We start from the raw sequence: 19,988 nt of genomic DNA on the forward strand, positions 1-19,988 counted from the left end.
TCTGTCATTAGTGGGAGGAAACAGCAGAAGCAAGGGATCTGGGGATGTCTAAGGGGACTTTGTCCTCAGAGCTGGCTGAGAACAAACCAGGCTCCATTCAGCTAGCAATCGGTCATGGCTTAGAGGAACCAACATAACTCTTGGTATTTAAAGAATGTAAAATACTTTTAAGTTAAAGATCAAGCTAACAAATGCCCTGAGCTGCAAGTAAGAACCCTTAAAACCATGAGAAGGACAAAAAGATGCAAATGACCACTTAAGTCCTTTCAAGCCAGAGGTGGGGAGCAGGGAAGAAATTTTGCTGCACTGAGTTAGACCAATAGCTTTTCACTACTGAAACTGTGGATTCAAATCATAACTCATATCACCACTGAAGCTACATTAGCACAGGTATTTCCACACTCTAGTCAGCAGAGCCTTTCCCAGAGGTCAGTAGAATTAAATATTTTGAGAACCATGCAGTAGGTGGGTCTCTTCCAATAATTCACACGCCTGTTTAAACTGCAGAAGTGCTGCACGATTAATTATACATCTGTGCTACAAAAGACTGGCTCTGTAACTGCAGGGGGTGCTATTCGTCAGGCTTGAGATGCACTGGCAGAAGACTGCAAGGGTCCAGCAGTTGTGAGAAAAAAAAGGGGTGCTGTAGGTCATTAGAACTGAAGTGAATTGACAAGAGGACAGGGGATGCTGCAGACTCTCAGGATGACAGTAATACAGCTCTGCCAATGAGGGGCTAGGAGTGGAACAGCAGAGCCACTGCTGGTCACTGGGTTGAGGTGTGCTGGCACAGCTGTGGCAGAGAGGAGCTTGCCCAACACCTGCATGCACTTTCTGTCTCCAGCCCTTCATTTTAAGAGTGGAACAAATCACAACATCTTTGCCCATAAGAGCCTAGTCAAATGCAATTCACAGTGGGGTCATTTTTAGAAGGACCCCTTGTCTGACGATTTCCTTTGAAGTCCCTTGTCCCCGGAGAGTGCATTTAACAAGTACAGAGACAACACAATGTCATACATCCTTCCACTGTCACTCTCTCCCCATCCTTCCTCCCCCAGACACGCACACTAACACAAAATGACGGCTTCCTCAACAGACTGAATGAGCAAAACCCTCGCTCCATTTCTTAATTGTCTGCATTTTACTCTCTCGCTCCAGTCGCATTATATCACAAAACTCAAAGCAGCCCACCCACTGCCCTCTTCTTTGTCCAAAATTTCAAATGAAAGGCAAATTGGACACAGAAAAAAAATTGCTAAAGAAGAAGGGAGGGGCAAGTTAACCAGCCCCCCCCCACTTTTTTAAGGCAGTTCTTTGCTGATGCGCCCACGCTGCTATTGTACTGTCGTCAGTTAAAAAGATGGAGATATTAAAAAGGAAATCATCTCTTGCAGCCCTTGAGAATGTGACCCTAAGGCCCTGCCTTTCTTCCTCCTTAGGCATACACCCACCACATTCAAATACCAGGCCCCCACCCTTTCCGAACCTGCAAAGCAAAAAAAATAAAAAAACAACCACAAAAAACAAAAAGAAGAGAAAAAAAATTACGCACAGGGGGAAAAAAAAAAATCACACGCACAAACCCAATAACCCATTTATGTCGGTTTCAAAGCTGAAGACAGAATGCAGGGAACAGCCAGCAGCTGGGGCCTTTGAAACGGACAAGAGAGAGTCTCACTGTGACCAGCCAAATAGGACTCCAGCTGCGTTCCTCTGAGAAACGGTATTAAGCTGTTTCCCTGCCCCTACCCTGCATCCCTCACTACCTCCCTCCCTGCACAAGCACACACACACACCGTCAATGTACCGTACAGCCAGAGTGTCACTGGGTGGCACACACATGCGTGTGGTCTGCAAGATCTGGCCTCTGCAGGGCAATTTTACACTCTAAACTTTCAAGAAGAAGAGAGACATAAAGCCAATTTACTGTACCTTTCTGGCATCATTCTCAGCTTTCCCTGCTGCTTCTCCCCACCCCCTTCCGATTTATCTCAGCTACTGGTTTTATAAACCAAAGGGGAGGGGGGGGAGAAGGGAAGAGGAGGGGGCTTTTTTTCTTCTGTCAGCCCGTCTGCACCTTCTGCCTGAGCCTGCAAGTGAAGTCACAAGGCTGAGTCTCTGACATCACATGGAGTCTACAAACACTGGATTGTGACTTCACTGCAGGAAAGAACAGGGAGGAATAGGAGAGGGGAGGGGGAAAGGCTCTTATTCAAACACATATCTGCAATAGTAACAAAAGGCATACAGGAAATGGCTGGCCAAGGAAATCACTTTTTGTGTAAAATGTGCTTTCTTTATATTTCTCAAGTAAAGCTTGTCCTCACCATGAAAATATCTAATCAAAAGTGGTTTGAGTGAGGCAGAGAAATGCATGCCTGCACAAGGCATGATCATTTTGTGCCATGCACCCACCCTGGCAACCCACTCTGGGTTGAAGTGCATTGACAGAACTACATGCAAGATACCAAGCCTCCAGTAAGGAGGACGCACTATAGGATAAGACCAATGTGAACTTAGGGTGGGGGGCTGGGGTGCACAGAGAGACTCAGGACTGAAACTATGAGGAAAGTGTTTAGGGGGAAAGATAAGAACAGCAGAGGATGCTGCAAGTCAGGACTAAGGTGCATTAGCAGAACTGGGCTGCGTGATCTAACAGGAGGCTACAGGTGAAGACTGATGGGCAGTAGCAAAGATGTTGCCAGAGCAATGCTGGAAGTCTGGACTGAAATAATATTAATTAACATTAGCAAAGAACTCTGAAGATGTTAGACTGAACTCCAGGAGGTGTCTCAGGTCAGATACAAAGTGTATCCATGCACCTGGAGTAGATCTAGGCCTGACAGAAGTCAACACTAAGGCATTTGTTCCCTGCAGCACTTCCAGCTTCTACCTGCTCTGGGGTTGGGTGCAGGGGTGAAATAAGTAAGAGAAAAGGCACAGCTTTAGCACATCCCTTACTGCATCGTGACATTCATGCACTGTCCAAGAACCAAGCACCATCAAAGCCATAAAACAGTGGTTGACATTTTCAAGGGCTCTTTACCAAGTCCCAAAGTAATAGGGCAGCATCAACCTGAACTGGGCTGACAATTTTAGGGGATAAATCTTGTTTTCAAAGGATTGGATACAACCCAATTTCAAATACTGCCAAGGGAAGAAAAAAAACCTCTCAAATTTGCTTTTATTTAGTTGTTCTACATGCACACCTTCTCCTGCAAGGTAGGCAGTACCAACAAACACCCACATTGGGCTGGGGCATAAAAACCAGGAAACTAAAGAAGCAAGTCTTGGGTCACTGTGGGAGCCCTGTGAAATGCAAAATTAAACAATGTTGCTTGCATAAAATCAGTTGTATTTAGATAGATCTTCAAGTGCCAATATGACAAGGTGGTTTGAATAATAGGTCATGACATTTTAATTTGCTTCAGATGGTCTGGAGTAAGCCTCCAAGTCCTATATTGTACCATTCGAGGGAGAGAGACAGGGTTGTCAGCCTCTTTCATGGAACAGGCTCTAGGGTGAATCCAATCTAGTGGTCCACATAGAGAGAGGTCTTGTGCTTCAAAATACCATCTGGCCCATAGCAGCCCTACATACTACCCAGATTGGCAGTACGCAACTACAAACTCCTCTGGGATGCCAGTGTTCCTGAACCTCTGCAGGGTACATTGAGGAGCGGGGGGGGGGGTTTGTTTTTTTGTTGTTGTTTTTTAAGGGAAGAGCACCTCTGCAGAGCCAAAGGAGGCCAACGGCTTCTATTCTATTCCTCACAGTCTACCCATCCATTTTCCCAGCTGCAAAGACCACATCTGGGATGGGGAAGGGGTAAGGAAAAGACTGAAACAAAGAGTGGCTGGTCCTCCACACCCTCTTTCCATGGAGGAAGAGGAAAGAACTATGCCTGGAGTTGGAAGTGGAAGAGAAATGATCCAGAACCTAGCAGAGAGCTGGCTAGCATGGTGATTCTCAGCCAGGATGATGTAACACGCTGGGGTGTCCTGAAATCTTTTTAAGAGTGCTACAGGGTGCCATACACTGTCAGCACTGTTAGATGTGCAAATATGATTCACAAGATAAATTCAGAGATAGCAAAGAGGAACCCATAGTGTTAAAAACATTCTGACCTGTTGTGGGCTTTCTGAGTTCTTTGCAACAGAAAAATTGCTCCGTAGTCAAAAAAATTAGTGAAAATTAAGAGCTGTCATTTTCTGAAGGGTTCTGAATCTAATGAGTGTTGCCTTGAATCTGAAAAGGATGAGAACCCCTGGGCTAACAGGTACATTTTCCACTGGCCCCTACAGAACATAATTGGAACTTCTCAACTATGTGTCACAGAAGATGCATGGGTAACAGGGAATCCAGGTTCCTTGGCCCAACACAGAAAGATGTATCCCAGCTTGGGGTAGGGATAAAAGAAAGCAGTAAGCAACCTTTGCATTGTAGGAATTCAGGGCCACTGCAGGGGCTGGAATGACCCCTCAAAGTCAGGAACAGATAAAAATGCTTGACCTCCAGCCCATGGGCTCTATTTGGCTCCTGGAACCATGTCCCTAAGGGTCTGAAAATTTAGCAGCAGGGGAACATTCGCCACTCTCCTACCACCAAACTTCTGAACCTGTTCAGAGCCCTGCCCCCTAGATTAGGCACACAGGGAGATGCAGGGCCTGATCATGACATGTGGAACCAGGTGGGGGTAATGTGGGGCCCAATCCCAGTGCATGGGGTCTGATCACGGTGCTCAAAGCTGGCAGAGTGCCAGGGCCTGATCCCAGCATGCAGGGCCCAATCCTGGTGCACAGTGCCAGATGGGATAGGTGGGACACCAAGGCCGATCTCAGTGCATGTGGCCAGATCTGGATATACAGGGACCAGCTGAGCCTGTGTGGGGCTCAATCCAGTCCATGGACTGGCACCATGCTGCTGTTCTGGCCCACAGAGCCAAAACATTGAGTACCACTGTTCTTATGGATGGGAGCTCCTGGCGTGCTGTCTATGGGCTACCCCATATCTTGGAATAGGTCCAAATGCTCACAACAGAGTGCAGAGGAGGTCTTCCCCTGACACTTTTGTCATGGGGAAATTCTTCTCCAGCTGGCTGTGGGGTTTTATACCAGTATGTTAGTAAAATAGTCTTTATTGAAGGAAAGAACCCCTCTCCTCTTAGGGAGGTGAGGGGGGTGGTCCATAGCATGATTCAGGAGCAGAAAGATCCAAGTTTTTTCCGTATTGTTCCCAGCACCTATTTGGTCCCAGATTTGACAAAACTGTTATATGGACCATGTTCCAAGGTTCTATTTTCTCTTAACAGCCTAAGGGAAACCTTCAGTCATCCAGTCCTTTCCTCCTAACAATCTCTTTCAACTCATCTGGCCCCAAAAAGCAACCACTGTGGTAGCATGGCTGCCATTGTGCAACACCCAAGATACCCAGCAACATTAAGCAAGCGTGGAAAAGAAAATCAGTCTAACAGAAACTAGAACAAGGGTGGCTTTAGGTTGTCCCCAAAGTCATTATTACCTGACTTGGAATATAGCCAAGCCACTGAAGCTAGCCTCCCCTCTCCTCCCCCCATACACACACCCCATCTCTCATACACACCTAATGCAAAGTGCTGTGGGAGCTAGTGGGATTGTGAATAGTCAGGATCCAAGCTCTGTTACCTCATCCAAAAAAAGAAAAAGGAGACAGGTCAAGGAATGAACGGGTTTATTTTCACACACCGCAATTGTTTTGTTGATGCGGAAAGGTAATTAAAAAAAGTTCTGATTCCAAACGTGCCACAGAATTCCCAGAGCCCGGAGGCTGCTGCTTAGAGGCAGATTAATCACACCGAATTCTCCATCTAGATATTGCATGCACTCCTAACTCCCACCGCTAATAGCTCTAATATTCTCCTCAGCGTGTGCATGCTGCTGGTGTTATGTTCCAGGAATATTAATTCCCCAACTCGAGCTCTCCTCACATGCGCATGTACCCTAAAGGCTTGCTGCTGGGCATCAGGAGATTATGAATAGAAGGAGAAGATGGTAAGGGAAAACAGGGCTGGAAAAGGGCTAGGGTGCAGAGGCACCAGCTGAAAGTCACCAAGGATAACCATTAATGTTCCTCAGTTAAGCACAAAAAGCAAATAAAGCCACCTGAAACCCAATCATTTAAACAAAACCAGCCAACTGCAGAGGAAAAAGACAGTTTAAATTAAAATTACTTCCCACTGCTAGCTTTATGCTAACCCCCTCCCCAAAACTTGCCAAAATTTCAGTTCTATCAATTGTGAGGGCTCTTTTGCTCCCTCAGGGAGGAAATTCTGGCATACATTAATAAGCAGCAATATTGATATTTAGCATTTGTACTGCACTTCATTCACAGAACTCAGAGTGCCTTACACAGATGAGCAATCATCATACCCATTTTGCAGTAAGAAAACCAGGGCCCAAATAGGTTCAGCAATTTGTCCAGGGATCTCACAACCTCTCTGTAAGACAGGAACAGGACCCAGATCTGGCTTACAGTACTATGTCCTAGTCATTGGACCACAAGAGGAACACTGGGGGAGGACAATTATGACAACTTCGATTAAATAGCAATTCTGTCTGTACTGAATAGTACTGTGTGAAAAAATGGCCAAAATGCCAGAAGGGTAATTCTTCCCTTTTTACACCCCATCCTAATCCCTGTATAGCAAGCACCAACATTTTCAAGTCTCCAGTTTTAAAGTGCTCAGCTTAACATGCCCAAGGCATCATTTTTAGATAGACTGAGTGTCAAGTGAAGCCAGCTGAAGTCATCCACACTCCACCCCTTTGAAAAGCAGGGTCAAGGTGTCTGAAACTGGCTACACAGAAAATAAGACAATCAAAGAGAAAAATCAGTGGGCACTTGAAAATGGAGTCCTAAAGTCCCTTACTCCCAATGCAGCAGTATTGCTCACATGAGAAGGATCTGACATTGTATAATCAGGATGAATTATACTGGGAGAAATGAACCAACTCCTTGCCAAAACAACTGGTTAAAAACGTATTGGTGTACATGTGCTGGGGTGGGGAAAATCAAAGAAGTGTCCTACTTCTCCTCCTCCCCCAGATTTTTAAGTTTTGCTGACAGGTCCTACCACTGTTGTCCTTTCAACAGATGATTTATGCTCTACAGTATCAGATTGTCACCAGATTTATGAAACTACTAGCTGCCACCCAGTCACTGGGCTCAAAAATGGATCAATATGTGCCAAAATAACATCCTCAGATGAAGATGATGTACATTCACAGTAATGCTAGATCAAAGCAAAGATCTTTGTTGTTAAATATAACACAGAGGTCAGATTGAGGGAGAGAAATAAAAGTGGTGGTATGCTTCCAAGTTTTGTGGGGAAAATAAGTTCCAACTGCATGCATCACTGAAAAGAGAGCATGACCATCAGAGAACAGGTAGCTGCTCAAAATACTATCATGTGTGCTCCCTACGTTTCTTGTACTTAGCTGGGTGGGGCTTCAGTATGCCTATGAACTGTGTGCATGGAGGGAAAGGATGGGGATGGTGTCTCCCAAATGTCTTCCACACATGGCAACAAAATGTATGGTCACTTACAAGGCATGCACATCTCTGATCCCCCTTCTCTTTTCTTGCACATGAAATGAAATTCTTAGCAATGCTGACTTTCGAATCATCATCCCTGGGCATTTGAGTGAATCCACCACTGAGACAAAAGGGGCTGTTCACACCTCTCAAAGCTATTGCTCTCTGCAGGCTCACATAGATCCCTCTGCACTGGTCACACTTCCTTCACATTTTTGAGGTTTTCTTCACAACCATAACAACTAGAGATTTGCTTGAAGAAAAAAAAATGACAGCTGAGATTCTAGAGAACAAGCCTGTAGAATCAGAGGTACCAGTACAGCTTATAAGCACATACCAGCTGTTTCCAAATCCTGATGCTGTCATGATGATAACCAATTTAGAAAGCTGTAACTATCCTACAGGCTTGGGTTCTCAGGAGAGACCTAGGGGGGAAGAAGGGAACATTCTGCAAACTTTTGCAAGAGGTGGCAGCCTGTGGCACACAGCAGTCCCCACAAAACTTTTGTTAATATATATTCTTTTAAAATGATGCATGAAGGAGTAATTCTTCCCTTTTTACACCCCATCCTAATCCCTGTATAGCAAGCACCCAAAACTCTTTTTGCAATCAGATGCCTCATCCCCACCCCCACTCAAAAAAAAAAAAATAGTGATGGTGATTTTTGCAGGTGTCAGTCTAAGTCTCACCTGCCAGTCTTGGTTGACCTGCCTGAGGATCCAATTAATTTCATAGTAAGATAATCAGCATAAAATGGAAAGGCTAAGATTGTAAAGGTGTCCCCATTTTTTGTGAAGAGGCCTAGTAATGTGGAAGGGCAGGGGGTGGGGACCTGATGATCCTATTCTCTTAAAAATTAAAACTATGCTGCAGTATTCTAAAGCACTGATCAAAACCAGCACACCGTTTAAGGCCAGGGTCCTACAGAATATTGTGCTGGGAGGGGGAAAAAGAGGGAGGGAGGAGCAAACATGTAGGTTGAATACTATGGGGCTTGGGGAAGCTGTTTTTGCTTTCTTTGTTTATACAAAGGAGAATATATTAGAGAACCAAACTACTAATGATTATACATATATATATATAGACAGATAGATGTATAAAGAATGAGAGAGAGAGCAAGAGGGAGAGAGAGCGTCGTCTCTTCATCTTGGCGTTCAGCAGAAATCAACTCCCCCACATCAGTGCCCTCCCTCCACCCACCCACCTTGATATTCCTCTTCACCACTTCCCACCCATTACCCCAGTACCTGCAGTGCAGCGTTCAAGTGGGACTGGAAGAGCTGCTGCTGCTGTCATCTCTTCGGAGCTGGCAGTCACCTGCCAATCTCGCCCCCACTTCCTCCTCCTCCCGCTTCCCCCACCCCTTGTCAGTGCAGATCTCCCTGGGGATATATCAGTCTCTCTCTTCCTTCCCCCCCACAAGCATGACAAAATAACTAATGTTAACTCAATAATATTCCCCTCAAAGGTTTTTAATTACCAAACAGTTCACAGTGCTTAAGACTCACAAAGACAGAGAGAGAACGGGATGGAGAGAAGGCTAGCAACAGGGGGTAGGGAGAGTTTGGATTGATGCAGCTTTCATGCTGAGGAAAATACTCATTTTCCTCAACACAGCAGCTCTGGCACAGGAAGCCTGCAGATTCCCACAGGACACTGCTGTCCCTGGCACCGGGAAAAGACATTTTGGCAGACATAAAAGGGGGAAAGTGCCATTGCATATTCAGGAGAGAGGGGTCCTGAACACTTGGAGTCCAAAAGCCACTGTCCACCACAGCAAAGGGAAGATCTCACACCCTCACACACTGCAGTGACATGCAATGTGGTCCAAGATGACATATATTTATACAGTACCTTTAATGGAAATCAGAAAAAGAGAGGGAGAGAAAAATCAGATATGCTTCCAGTATAATGGAATAAAGGGAAAAAATAGTCTGGAAGGCTTTTCTTTTCGCCTACAGGAGACATGTCTCAGCCACCCCATTTTCTGAAAAACTTAGATGAGTCAGAGACCTGAACTGAGAGGGTTTTTTGGCCCATAACAGAATGGATGAGGGTGCTGAACCCCACAGTTTGCTCTCTCACACAAACATTAGTTTGTCAACACTTATTTAAACTCCCCTAATACTTAAACGGCCTGTTTAAGGGTTGCTTGAAAAATGTCAGTAATAAAATATCATTTGCACAGTTTGTTTGATGTCAGAAACTGATTGGTACACTAGTTGTCCATTAAATCTTTTTTTAAAAAAAAAAGGTTAAACAAACCCTGAATTTCTCTTGTGCAGGGAAGAGGGGAAAAAGGTCCACATTCAGGCCTTTTCAATCATAGAAAGGCATATAAAGATATTCTTCTCTCTTCTTTGGGTCACCTTAATGCAAAAACACTGATGTTTCAACCAAAGAATAAATTCAAAATCCCAAACTAGTTATTGATGATCCCCAGATGAGTGAGGGAAGAAATGGGACTTAAGGAGAAAAGCGTTCTCTTGCATATAGCAAGAATTGATTCTGCCTTGTTGGAGGGTGCTCTCATGGTGGAAGCCATCCTGAGGCAGAGGCATAGGTGACAGTTCTCCAGGACAGGAGATATGCTTGATTAGGAGGAGGGCACACTTGTGGGGAGGGCTACACAGAGAAGTGGAAAAAAGAACAAACTTTTGCTGGGAGCTGATGATAGAAAGGAAACAGACAACCATGCTCGAATGGCAGGCATCAATCAAACAGAGCTCCAGTGCAAACTCCCAAGGCCTTTGGGAGGGCAGACTGGAGGAGTCCGGGAGAGGAGGGGGGTACGGGAAATGAGGCACAGGGAGTCTGTAAAATCTCTGCCAGCCCCCACTTCCCCGGGGAAAGCGCTGGCAGTTGAGAGAACCCCCACTCCACTGAAATAAACAGCAGCCTTCCCAACGCTTCATTAAACTAACACAGCTTCCCGCCATCGCCCTGGCAACCGACACAGACCTCCTGTTTGCCAGCTGGGGGGATTAAAGGGAGCCTGGCAGCCAGCCCCCACTCTGTTATCTTCCAAAGCTCACATTACACTGTCAGAGAGCATCCAAGGCAGGGCAGGACACAGCCTCTGAGGTGCCATCTTTCAAAGGAGACATGACATTAAAAAGAGCTCCACTCTGCCCTGTTTTTGGCAAGCTGCTGTTCCCAAAGGAAATTAAAGACTCCCTCCTGCTACTTTTTCTTGTGCACAAGGATATTGCTGGTGTGCTGGTCAAGCTTTCCTCTCTCTCAGCCAGAGCGGTTTTAATGTACGAGATGCACACAAGCAATGGCAGAGGGCAGGAAAGAGCCGCCATGTTTGCCACCCTGCCCTGCCTTCTATCTCGCTTCAGGCTAACGTGGCAACTAACCTCTCTCTGCACATTTGTCTTGTGAGGGGTTTCCATCTTAGCCCTTGGCTCAGACTTCTGTCCATACTGAACACTTCATTGCTGCATTTACATGTCACCTGGGGATCCAGGGGTTGTGAAAAGCACTACCAAAAGCCCAATTTCATTCCACCATCTTAGAGATGGAGCATTTGCTCCCCAGCTTTACAGTACGCCGAGCCCCACTCTCACATAGCACTTCCCTCTTGTTCCCTAAAAGGCACACAATGAAGCCTTCTTCTCCAACAGGCATCTGTCATTTCTGTGCCAAGAGGTTAATAGCAGTCCAGCCCAGCTCCCTGCTTTCTGCATCACTGCATTACTCCTTTGCCCTCCTGATTACAAAAAGGGAGAGGTTAAAAAAATGTTAAACTGCCCCTTTATTGTTCTTCCTCAGATTAAAATAATCTAGTGAATAATTTTAGATTCACAACATCCTCCGGCAGTGTGGTAAGCCTCAGGTGCAAAGGCACCTTCCATCCCCACTGCACTCAGCATATCCTCCCACTCAAATGGACAGAGGGCTCCTTCAGGCAACAGAGAGAAACCCCTCCGCACAGTCTCTGAGGAGGAGGTGCTCAGCTCACCTAAATCCTGATGCATCAAAAATTAAAAGGTCAGCTGTTCTGAGGCAGGAGGAAGAATAAAAGGAAAACTCCCTTCTCCCACCTCATTGGCAGCCCCACATTTCAGCAAACACCTCTGTGAAAGGAGGTGAAGGGCTAAGCTGTTAGGACTACATGCTAGCTTCAGCATGGGGTCTACCACATATCTAACAGTACAAGGAATGCTTCCAGCACCCACTAACACCACTGTCAGGACCTGTCTACATGCCCCTTCCTTTGCTGTCAGGATGTCTAGCAGCAGACAGCAGCCTCCACTGCCAAGCAGCCAGAACACATGCACATCCATACACCTGATGGCTGTTACAGCAGCTGTGCTGCCAGAGTGCGAAGTGCACCCTGGGAAGGCACCAGCTGGTCAAGGGACCATGGCAGCCAGTAGAAGGCATGGTACTATCTGCATACACCTTTTGAGAGGTGCTGGACAGTGGCAGAACCCTCTCTCCCCTAGGCATGCTGGGGTACCTCTAGTAGCAGCAAGGAAGATACTGCTGGAACAGAGAAATTCTGGGTATGAACGCAGCTGGAGTTCAGCCAGCAAAAAACTTTGTCGTGTAGACCAGGCTTTCACTTTACCAGCGTAAGATAGCCACAAAGGAAGTTTGTTGAGCCCCAGAGGGGAAGGAAATACCCCATCATATTACAGCAGCTGATGCAGGAGCACTGTTGAGAAGTTCTGGAGTCCAAGCCTCTTTTGTCCTGTCTTCCATGATTAGCAACTGTAAAGGGGAGGGAAGAGTATTTATTCCAGTTCTTTGCCTTGTCAGCAGGGATCCTGGTTTTCTCCGATTTAAACAAATCCCCAATTTTCAATTAAAATAAAGTAACCCCAAATCCACATTTTTCCATGATTAAAATGAAACACCACTATATATTGGGGGTTTTAAAACCAAAAAGTGGGGATTTTTTTTAAATCAGAGAAAACCAGGATCCCTGCTCATCAGATACTAGTGTTACTAGCCCATTTCAATCCTGACTAGCAACACACTCTGCACCTCCATCCTCATCTTCTGCAAATCTAGCTATTTCTGTCTTTAGGCCATGTACAGGTCCCACCAGGGCACTTCAACTCTGCCTTAAGAAATCCATGCTAGTTCCAAGCCTCTACTGAAAAACTGACATGCCCTACCCATCTTCTATTTGCAACAGCACTATTTTAATATAGGCATATATTTAAATGTCAGGAAAATGCAATAACTATGTTTTAGATTCTAGTCACTTTTTTTATTTGCCAGAGGTGGTGGCACCTAAAAGTTCTTCATTTTTCATAGTAATTGCATGACAACACATGATTCCCATGTGTATGTGCTCATGCACAGCATGTTCAAGCAACCCTACAATAATAAGCCTGAACACAAAGCCCATCCCTCTCGTGCCAACAAACAAGAGATGGTGCTCACAGCTAGGTGGGTTGATTCCATAGATAGTGCACAAAGTTGGGAGGTGGGAAAAAAAAAACAATGAAACAGTTCTTTTAGTATGAAGATCCTAAGAGAACTGCTATAAAAAATAAGAGCGACAAGTTGTTTGGTTTTGTTGGGGGGGGGCAGGGTTTGGGAGGGAAGGGGAAGAAAGCTGCATGTCTCAATGTCTCATTGCTCTTAACAATGGTGAAATTGATGAGAATGTTGCTTTCACTTTAAAGCAGGATGTCGGGGAAGCTTTGCAAACAACTGCAAAGGGAATTAATGAAGAGGACAAGCCATATACAGACAGCATGGTATACTGGGTGTAAGAGAAGATGGAGGTTGCACTGTTATCAATTCTCATGATGTTTATTTAGTGTTTTCCTTATAGCCTCAGCTCCCAGAGTTCTCATTAAAAAAAAAAAATGAAAGCAAGTTTCTAGCCTTCCCATTTGTGGAGCAAAGCTTGGAAATGAGAAAAACAAGGGCTCAAACACCAGAAGACAAATTTTAAAAAAAAAAATGTATTTTTTTTTTTTTAAATCTCCATGATTTTAAGCAAGTCTCATGATTCTGCAGGTCTGGCTACACTGAGGGGATGGGAAACCCAGATGAGACTTGCTTGTGCTGTGCCCTGTCCCTGGGAAGGTCTTGGAACCTGTTGTCACACTCAGTACTGGTTCCTTTCCTCAGGTGAAATTCTCAACCGAGTTTTTGTCTGCTCTTGCCTGGGCTAGTTCAACTTCCTCCCCCCTCCTCCCCACTCCCAGACCAAGCAGATCTAGGCTTCCAGACTCGAAAAACCTCAATCTGTGGAATGCAGAAGGTAAGGCAGCTGAGGTTGTACAGTCTAAGCCTGGGCTACCTCCTCCTGCTCCCACACCCAGGGCTGGATTTCAGCCTGGGAGGAGAAGCCCTTCCCGAGTCAAGAGGGCTTGAAGGCAGGGGCAGGGGAGGTGCTGGTCTCAGCGTGTGCACCATGCTCTTCTCTCTCAGCGCTGCCATACATGATTAATCGTTTCTGAGGCATGCCTGCTGCTCCCCTCTGGCTCTCAAACAATCACAACAGCAGCAGCAGCAGCAGAGAGCAGAGAAACCTCCTCAGGTTCCTGGCCCTGGCCTAGCAAACATCTCCCAATGGAGGCTTCTGATCCTAAAACACATCTCTTCCCCTTACACACACACCAGCCTGCCTCATGGCCTTTCAATTAAACTATACCCTCCCCCCATTTTCCAGCGAGACTCTTCTCCCACCCCTCCCCCAGCCCCCATCCATCTGTGTCTAATTGCATTTCATGTGTATTCATTCTCTGGAAAACTCACCGGGAAGGTATCCAAAAGACTAGCACAAGCTTAAACACGTGCTTGACACAGGGAATGGGAAACAAGTTTTATTGTATGATACAATGTGCAGTCCAAGTGGATCGAGCCTCAATCGCTCACCTCTCCCGTCATTCCTCTGATTTGCCCTTCCCTTATTTCAACCCTGTAAGCCCACCATGAAGCAGTGAAGTGCCTGCCAGGCTAGGAGCGTGTTGGTAACCAGCACAGGAGCTGGGAGAGTTGGAGAGCTGCCAAGAATGGGTCAATGAGGAACACAGAGTGGAACTGCCATGGGCAGAGGTGAGATTTCCCTGCTGCCAGCACCAAGCTTGACAGCAGGGAGCTCTTATCTCCCAGCCTGAACAATACAGGAATTGATTGTACAAAGCCTGATGTCTGTCACAGGGGCAGAAGAGGTGGAAATCAGGGAGCACTACAGGAAACCAACAGGCTTCAAAGGGTAACCTCACTGTCTTCTTTCAGAGGCCCTGCCCTCCTTTCCCCCCAGTAACACTGTATTAGTCACTGATGGCTATTCCAGTGTTCAGCTTCTCCCCTACAGCTCTGCCAATGGTTGGCAAACCTGCAGCCCTCCACTATTCCAGCTACAGCACACCACATGCATCTGCTAATGCCCCTCAGTCCTACCCTGCACCACCTCCCTGCTATAACTATCTCAAACTTTGTTTTGCACAGACTGAAAGTATTATCTAAGGCAGGAGTCTGTGGCCCACACAGCCGTTGTATTCGGCCCACCCTGCTCCCTGCGAGTCACCAGAGAATGGGGGCAGAATCCAGAGTCCTTGGGTCCTGAGGGACTCACATTCAGGAGGGAGAGCAAGGGCTGACAGCTTTGGTTGCCCTCCCTCTGGCCAATTTGTCTGTCACCACTGTGGTGGCCCCAGCTACTGAGCCATTGGCCCCACTGCCCCTGCTACCATGCCAGGCCCAGAGCCTGAGCTGTCACTGCCCTGTATTCTGTGCCAGAGCTGCTGCCCCAGCTCTGGCATGGGGCACAGAGCAGGAAAGAGAGCAGCTGCCATCGCTGCTGCCTAGTGCACTGGGAGAGAGCTGGGGCTGCTGCTACCGCCACTGGAGCCACCCCCCATGCCCTGGGCCAGATATGGCCTGCAAGGAGTCCCATGGTCCAGATCTGGCCCCAGACAGGAAGTGAGTTTGAGAATGCTTCTGATCTAAGGACTTTTCTATGCAGGAAAGTTTGTGTACAGTAAGCGAAGGTTTGAATTCTCTGCTCATTGGTTACTCTGCCATAATTCTCCATGTGGATGCACTTACTCTACTCCCCACCCTTGCTAAGCATCAGGAACATCCACACACAGAATTAGCAGAGGATATCCATAATGATTTCCCCACATAAACCAGCCTTAAGCTTGTGGTGGTTTTGTGAGGCAGACAGTATTTCCTCCAGAAATTAAAGAGAAGCATGTACTATACTCCTACAACTTCTAGCCTTAAACAGTAAAACTCCAGGCTACTAGAAGTGAGCAAATGAACTACTACATCCAGTAGACCACCTTCTGCCCCAGCCCTTTTCCTCCCCCTACTTTATATATAAAAGGCAGGCATTGCTCTTGTAAGAAACTACAGATTTACTTCCTACAGGCCAACAGCAACTCAAGCCCATACAAGCTCCCTTCCTGGACCTACATCTAAGCTTCTCTCCTCAAACAGCTAAACTAACTGTTCTGTTGGTATCTGGGACAGAGAAAAGTTCTCTAGTGAGGTGGACCATAATGCAGAGATCGCTCTAAGGCTTTTCTTTCCATTAATCTGTTCTTCCATCCCAAGGACTCCTCATCAACAGCAATTTAGCTATGCCAGTATCAGGTTTAAGTTAACCCTGTGGTACTGCCAGAGGCCAAACACTAAATGCAGTCTGCAGTACACTAACATACGTACTTTATACTCAGGGAGATGTGCAGAGCCCTGAAGATCAGGGGCCAACTAACAGCACAAAATATTTTTCTTCTTCTTTCCTCTTTCAAAAATGTTAAATGAGTCTTGCACTAGCCCAAAGTACCACATTGTCTGTTTATTCCTAGGAACAGACACAGGACAAAGGAGAAAACTCTACTTCACACTCAGGAAGGAGAAGTGAAAAAGAATGGTTTTCTCTGGTAAGACATGGAACTGGAAATCCAGAGAGCTGGCTTTAGTTTCCAGCTCTGCCGCAGACCTCCCGTGTGACCTTGAACAAGGCAATTCACCTCTCTGTACTTGATTAAAATGAGAATAACAATACTATTTTCTCTCTCAGGAAGGATAAATCCTTTCACGTTTGTGAAGCACTCCACCAGTCGTGATGAGGGTCATACAAGTACTGAAGCAGACAAACCACTCTCAACAGCATGCCTCGACAGTAACTTCATGAGGCAGCCACTAGAGCAGAGCTTCTTACTGACATTAATTCACCAGAGAGATTACAGCCAGTGGGAGACTAGATAGCACAGGACTACTGATGGACTATGGCTCCCTTTCACCTACAGATAACCAGTTCAAATCCAACCAGGGGTAGGAGCAAGCCAATATTGTTATTATCACCCTTCAAATCAAATAAGTTCATAGATTTCATAGACATTAGGGCTGGAAGGGACCTGGGAAGATCATCAAGTCCAGCCCCCCGACCAAAGGGCAGGAAGTCAGCTGGGGTCATAGGATCCCAACAAGATAAGCATCCAATTTGCTCTTAAAGGTATTCAATGTAGGTGCTTGAACCACCTCCGATGGCAGGCTGTTCCAGACCTTGGGGGCTCAGACAGTAAAGAAATTCTTCCTTATGTCCAGCCTGAAAAAGTTCAGTAGTTTTCATCCTAAGTCCTTGTGGACAAGAGTCCACATCCCAAAAACTACCATTCCCACAAAACAGTGTCACCTAACATCCTTTTTAACAATTTCTGCAGAGGCCAGTAACTGGCCATAAAGACTTTTGTCCTCTCATTGCTAGAAGTGGTCTATTCCATGTCATGGAAAATTTCCCCCTAACAGGAGGGGAAGCTCTCACTGGTGCTACCCAGATTATCAGCTCAGTAACTTTCTTTGGAACTGAGGTTCTTTTCTTAATCAGAAAAAAGAAGCATGCAAGGTAAAGAGAAGAGTATGTGTGTGCGCATAACACACACACACATGCAATGCTTCTCTGATACTCAGCATAAAAATCTAATCAAAACTGTACCCGAATGGTGATGTGAAAAGCACCCTGCCAAGTCAGTAATAAATATAAAATTCATATCTTACGTTTCTATAATATATCACCTCTCATCCCACAGCATTTTACACATTGTTAGGATGGAGATGAATCCCCAAATCAGAACAGATTTGTACATGAATGTAACATTTTTATTCAATTCATATTCATTCAAATTACATCCTTAGAAGTCAAATAATAGACACTTAAAATGGCCCCCAGAACATGGAGACAGCCATTTTAAGTAGGGCCTAACTCAGAGGTGGGCAATTATTTAGGCTTGTGGGCCACACAGGGAGTTTTGGTGAGCTGCCACAGGCTGGATCAGCACCCCCACTCTCTCCCTCCCTCACAACAGCTCACCAAAAGTCCCCAACGGGCCGATCCCATTGGCCTGGCCATGCACCCTGTCTGGGAGAGTCCCAGCCCCCACTTACTGTTTAGGTTCCACTGGCTGCCGCTGCTTAGGTGGGGATCCCAGCTCCAGCCCCCCATCTCGTCCCACTCCCAGATACCACCCATCTGCAGGCTGATCCTGGCTGAGTACAGAGCAGAGCCACAATCAGTCGCCTGCACACTCCTGCAATGGGTGCCGCTCCCTGCACATTTCTGCCCATGGAACTGGCAACTGTAATAGGGGTGTGTGGGCAGGTGATCATGGCTCTGCTCTGCACTCCGCCAGAATGGGGCTGCAGACAGGCACAGAGCAAGTGTCTGGGATCCCCAACTAAGCAGTGGCAGCCCTCAGAACCCAAACAGTAAGCAGTGGCTGGGACCAACATGGGTAGGGTGTGTGGCCAGGCTGACAGGATCAGGCATCATGAGCTAAAGGGCCCCAGAGCCACCAAAATGCAAGGGGCTCCTACCAGCTCTGTAGTCCCAGTACAGGCTTGGCTCTTTCTGTGAACACCCCAACTCCTGGTGCTGTGCAGAGCCGTGCATTAGCCCAGCCCAAATGGCAGCAGGAGAGAGACCTAAGCAGGCACCATTTGCAGCCCCAGACACTGCTGGAAGGAGCTGGGAATGGCATCAAAGGGCTGAGTGGAAGTGGGAGCTTGGCAGTGGACTGGGGCTTGGGAGCTGCAGAGCCACCACCAAGATGGGGAGCACCAGAGGGCCTGGGACGTAAGGAGGGGCACTGCAGGGCAGGCAGAGCTGCATGGGACACATTAGGAGGCGAGTGCTAGGCGGGAGCCACACAAAGGGGCTATGCTGAAGACACCACACAACAGAGGCAATCAGGAACAGCTGCTCTGCAGATGTAGCCAGTCACTGCCAGGCCCCTGTCCTGAAGTGCCCGGCACAGGGCCCCATCTTGCAGCCTGTCAGGTACTGATGCTCCCTCCGATCACGGGAGACGTAGACAGAAGCAGCTGTCTTGGTGCTGGGGCTCTGGCTCAGAAGCTAGCAGGTGCCTCAGCTCACTTTGTTGGGGGTGTCTATCACCATTGGGCATCCTGGCCCAGCTGCCCCCTGCACCTGGGCTGGGAAGGACGGAAGGATAAAGTCCTTCCCAGACTGTATAAAGTCTAAACTAGATAAAGTCCTTCTGCAGGCTGTATTTTTCCTACCCCTAACCTAACTCCTTCTTGCCTCCTATAATTCTCTCCCTGTAGCCTGTCCCTCAGAAACCACTATCTGTTCCCTCTTACTTCTTGACTACTGCACTCCACTCCATCCCTTTTTCCATCTTTCCTGTGGCAAGGTAAAGACAAAGTGATGTTTTGGGGTGGTGTAAACAGCTGCTGTGGTCCCAGGGCCAATTTTCTCTACAACTATAATGAATTAACACAGCAAAGGATACCAGAGCTGCTGGGACCTTTAGACATGAACATTCAGTGGAGGAGACAATAGCACCAAGGCTGTGTTGCCCTTTAGAGCAGCATTTCTCAACCCATGGGTTGTGACCAAAAAGTGGGTTGCAAGAATATATGAAAAGGTTGCGAACAAACTTTAAAAATGTATTCTCCTCTAAAGGAGAAAAATATAGGAAACTGTGGCTTTTCCTTTGCAGGCTGGCAGAGTTCCAGCCTGCAAGGGGCTGCTTGGGGCTCCCCATGCCTGCCACACACCACCCTCCCACCCCCACAAACACCCACCCTCTGCCTCACACATGGGGGGGACTGGGGCAGTGGGGCAGGACTGGCCATTAATGTTTACAAATGGGTCCTGGCCCAAAAAAGGTTGAGATACACTGCTTTAGAGGAATTTCTACCAGAGACAGGGTAGGAGATACTGCTTGTCCCTTTGGGCTTCTCCTTCCCTTCCAGCCAACCTACTTGCCACACATAAATCCCCACAATAACTTCAACAGATCCTAGATCCAGAGAAGAGCAGTCTTTCCTGCCCAAGTGCAGCGAGGGGAGGGACTCAAAGATCTGTAAGGTCCCTTCCAGTCCCTAACAACTATGAAACACTCCTCAGAGCAACTGGGAGGGGCAGATGAATGCATCTGACGACAACGATCTCTCTTCTTCC

General features: G+C 46.8%; 1 protein-coding gene across 6 annotated transcripts in view; it reads right to left on the reverse strand.

Moving 5' to 3' along the window:
• TCF20 (transcription factor 20) overlaps window positions 1–19,988 on the reverse strand; it is a 173,964-nt gene that overhangs the window by 97,147 nt on the left and 56,829 nt on the right. The gene's annotated exons all lie outside the window — the stretch shown is intronic.

This window comes from Crocodylus siamensis, chromosome 4 (genome assembly GCF_052110815.1).
Source record: "Crocodylus siamensis isolate JL-2025a chromosome 4, ASM5211081v1, whole genome shotgun sequence".
In the NCBI taxonomy this organism is placed as follows: domain Eukaryota; kingdom Metazoa; phylum Chordata; order Crocodylia; family Crocodylidae; genus Crocodylus; species Crocodylus siamensis.